General features: G+C 33.6%; 1 long non-coding RNA gene across 1 annotated transcript; it reads left to right on the forward strand.

The window, feature by feature from the left end:
• The first annotated feature begins 1726 nt into the window (after positions 1–1726).
• On the forward strand, positions 1727–2975 carry LOC129723738 (uncharacterized). The gene is made up of 3 exons (XR_008727804.1): positions 1727–2090; positions 2154–2238; positions 2313–2975. It is a non-coding gene; the product is annotated as an uncharacterized LOC129723738 (long non-coding RNA).
• The last annotated feature ends 1840 nt before the right edge of the window (positions 2976–4815 follow it).

Consider the following 4815-nt stretch of genomic DNA (forward strand, 5'->3'; position numbering starts at 1 on the left):
AAAGGGGTGTTGCACGATGAATAATTCTAAAGTGTTTCGCATATGAATTCTATATGTTTTGACCAGTAGGGCTAATTCAAGTGCAAAACACTTTATAATGTCGTGTCGATTTCTTCCAGTGAAGTTTTTTAAGGCTGTTCGCACCCAATGAAATATAGAAAAGTACGGAGATGGTTTGAGTTTTTTTTTGTTAACAGTGATGACGTAGAAATCAAAAATCAATGCCCAAAAATCCATGTTCGGTACAATTTTTCAAAAAATTTTCACTGGTTATGACAGTTTACGGCTGAAAATACCTACCTGCGTCGTTGAACAATGCGGAATATAATTCCAAATGTCGAACCGAATCGACAAACACCTGAAAAACGAATACAAAAACATACGACTAGCACACCGCAACATAAAAACAGTTGGACAATTACTCACAAAAGTTAAAGACCCCGTCCCCCAGGAGCACCAAAACAACGTCATATACAAGATACCATGCAAAAACTGCGACGCCTGCTACGTCGGAATGACAACAAACATGCTTAAAACAAGAATCAGCGGACACCGAACGTACTACAACACTTGGGACAAACTACTACAGCAAGGCTACAACGCAACAGATCCACAAATTAGTTCACTAAAAGAAAAAACAGCACTAATGTACCACAGCATCACACAAAATCACAGATTCGATTTTCACCAAACGAAAATTATAGACAGACACGACAAACCACACGCTCTACCGTTTATAGAAGTATGCCATATTGCCAACACAGAAAATAGTATCAACAAACGCACAGACACTGAGGGACTCAACACTGTATATGCTGGTCGTATACACACAATAAGAAATATCAATCACAACAAAACCGATAAACACAACAACCAATATGCAACCACAACCTAAAGTTTTTAGCGTCACGCTCGTGAAAAGTAACACGGCGAATGAATTAGTTTTAATTCAATTTCATAAGTTGCATGGAAACGTCAAAAAATGAATACCGCATTTGGTGATTCTGTGTAATTTTTACACTGATTTTAGATTAATCTAGAATAACTCATTTTTGAATTTACCACTATAACTCAATTTTGAGTACTAAGCATGAAAAAACGACGCCATTATTTGACACGAGTGAAAAGGCGGCACCATGATTCAACATTTGTGCGCCATTATTTAGCCTTTGCGGCCGTGTTATCTGTTCTTGTGGCTGTTTGAGTGATTCCAAAAAAATGAGAAAATCGCTGAGAAGGTGGTCACGGACATTTTAAAAAGCTTTAAGGTACACATATAAACTTTTTTCATTATTCATTCTAAGGAACCAAAAGTTTTCAGGTTGTTCGTGTCATCAGGAAATTTGTGGGAGAGTAAAATATCAGGTGATTATGCATCACAAAAAAATAGCAAAATATACTTAAAAAATAAATATAATTAGACACCGTTCAGATAGAATATAACCTAAGTTTTGTTTTGTTCTGACTGTTACTGGCACAAACCTCCCTTTCTACGCTAACATCACATTTAAAACTGAGTGGTTTTCCATTCTTAAACTGAGTACTTTTAAATTCTGAAAATGGTTGGTCCTAAATTCAAAAATGAATATTTTTCTATTCAAAAACTTGATAGTTCCAAAATCTAAATCGGTGTAGGTTTTAATTTCAAAACTGAGTAGTTTTAAATTTAATAAATGGATAATTTTGTACACATAAACTGATATTTTTTAAGAACTAAATGAGTTTTATTAAACACAAAAAATGAGTTCAATTGGATACATCATTCTGAATAATAAATACACAGTATTTGCCCATACTATGGTTACACAATTTTGAATAACAACAGAGTTACTCAATTTTCGTGTTGTTCCACTTTTTATGGAAATGAATTGTTTTCTAATCATTTTTGAATTCATTTTAGGGAGCGTGTAGCTCTCCAACACACTCACAACAAACTGTCAAGAAATAGTAGACTACTGGAAAAGACACAAAACCTATTGCTCTGATTAATTAAATACCGCTCGAAGTTATATAGTGCTAGAAAAAGCAGTGCTAGAAAAAAGTGATAACTGTTATACAGTATAGTGCACACAAAAATAGAGACATATGCAGTGAGTACAGTTTGTTAAGAAACAGTCGAATTTAAATTTAAGAAAATCTATTTTTACACATAGCCAAATTAAGACGCCATTTGCAATACACACCAGACAACCTATGTTGGACACCAACACACTGAACAATAAAACGATAATCTTTTCTGTAAGTAAAAACACATACAAAAAACTCAAATCAGTAACAGAAAAAGGAAAACTACACGTAATGTATATTTTTAGACTCCTTGAAAAAGGTGAAATAAAGTCACCGAAACTGTCGGATTAAGAAACAAACAATCGTTTTTGCTTCTATACACGGACTGATTAAGCCGATAAATCTACAAAATAGAAAGAGAACTTTATTCAGAAAATGGCAACGGGCGTCCAACGCTATTTTCAAATTCAAGAAAAAAAATATTCAAATACTCCCTGATATTAGGTTCATAGGTCAGAGCTGAATCCCCAAAACCGAAAATTGGTGTCCGAACGTTTGGTATAGTGAGGGTTGTTTTTCTGCATTGGAAGTTATTCAAAACTTGAGTAAAATGTGGAGATAATCCCCGTATCTCCAAATTGGTAAATTAACTCATGAAGATTGATGCTCAACCACAGACTAACAGACATAACACGTCGAACAAATTTTCAATAAAATCATTGTTTGGATGATTCCAGTACTTTACGTTAGTAACACTATCACCATCTGCTGTCGTGTTCGCGCTGCGACATGTATTTCGACATCAGCGCCAGCGTTACCAGCGTCAAATGGGGAACTACAAAATATGTATGAGATTGCATGACAGCGCCCCAGACGACGTTTTCGCGCGATGAATGTTATTCGATTGAAAATTTGAAATGAACGTTTTTTGTGGCGATGGAGCTAGGTTCCAGTGCACACTGGGCCAGAAATGGAATCTAGAGGAACGAAATTAATAGCGCTCTTAGGGTTTGACCAATCGCTTTCCGATCTTCTACAAAGTTTCTTGGTATAGTTAGGGCGTCATTTTGGATGTTTGAATTGGTTCGGAATTTAGCCGCAAAGGTGGCGTTGCGATGCCAACTTCTTTCCCTTACACGCTAGAGCTTTGCAATGTTCAACAAAGTTGTAGATCTTTAAATTCCATGAAACTTTACCGAATATACAAAATTTCTAACTCTTCAAGTTTCAGAGATCTACGAGTTTTTATAAATTTTGTCTGAATTTCACGTTTTATTGTGATAATTTTATGAATTCACTCGAAATAGTTTCTTACACATTTTTTCTCGATAGAAATTGAATAAATACGTCGTTTGCATCCGAGTACAGAAGTTTCTGAAGTACTTAAGTGAAAATAATGCACAAAATTTGAAAAAAATACATAATTTTGTGAAGTAGATATCTCAGCGGGTAGCAAGTAGTAGCAAACCATTTTTTTTTCTAAAAATTGTCCATCAAAAAACCCTTATTTTTTGAAAATTTGAAAGAGGTGTTTTTTGGTGTTTTTATTCTTTTATTCTTATTTTTTCTTTTAACTTTTTATTCTTACACGCTAGAGCTTTGCAGTTTTCGATTAGAAAATTTTATGTAACTTTGTAGAAGAAACAAAATTTCTGCCACCTAAATTTTTTTGGAGATTTACGAGTTTTTAAAGAATTTGTTTGAGTTTCACGTTTTTTGTAATAGTTTTGTGATTCGAAACATTAAAATCACCATCTGCAATTGTTAGCCAAATGTAAAATGTTATTAAAAATGTTTAAATAATATTGCTAGTTGTATATTTCTATGTTATACGCTAGAGTTTTGTAGCTTAGAACGGTCTTTGGGATAGTAATAATTTTCTCGAGCTCGCTCAAATACTTGACTTACTCGAATTAATTTCAAATATTTGAGATGTTTTTATTCAAATAAAATAAATATACTTTTGCGGATGCAATTAGAATAAGGATTTATTCATTTATAATCATCAAAGTAAAAGACTTTGAACATCAACTGGAAATTGACTTGAGTATCAGAGTACTGGACCGTGTATTCCATGCAATAAAAACATAGCAATTGTATTTTTATATGAAACCTATGGTTATATTCAAACTGAAATATCACAAAAACACCAAAAAACACCTCTTTCAAATTTTCAGAAAATAAAGATTTTTTGATGGACAATTTTCAGAAAAAAATTTGGTTTGCTACTACTTGCTACCCGCTGAGATATCTACTTCACAAAATTATGTATTTTTTTCAAATTTTGTGTATTATTTTCACTTAAGTACTTCAGAAACTTCTGTACTCGGATGCAAACGACGTATTTATTCAATTTCTATCGAGAAAAAATGTGTAAGAAACTATTACGAGTGAATTCATAAAATTATCACAATAAAACGTGAAATTCAGACAAAATTTATAAAAACTCGTAGATCTCTGAAACTTGAAGAGTTTGAAATTTTGTATATTCGGTAAAGTTTCATGGAATTTAAAGATCTACAACTTTGGCGAACATTGCAAAGCTCTAGCGTGTAAGGGAAAGAAGTTGGCATCGCAACGCCACCTTTGCGGCTAAATTCCGAACCAATTCAAACATCCAAAATGACGCCCTAACTATACCAAGAAACTTTGCAGAAGATCGGAAACCGATTGGTCAAACCCTAAGAACGCTATTAATATCGTTCCGCTAGATTCCATTTCTGGCCCAGTGTGCAGTGTTACGTCTGTTAGTCTGTGGCTCAACTATAAAGATGATATTGATATTGTTTACACAAAAAAGTAAAACGA

Source organism: Wyeomyia smithii, chromosome 1, assembly GCF_029784165.1.
Source record: "Wyeomyia smithii strain HCP4-BCI-WySm-NY-G18 chromosome 1, ASM2978416v1, whole genome shotgun sequence".
Lineage (NCBI taxonomy): Eukaryota > Metazoa > Arthropoda > Insecta > Diptera > Culicidae > Wyeomyia > Wyeomyia smithii.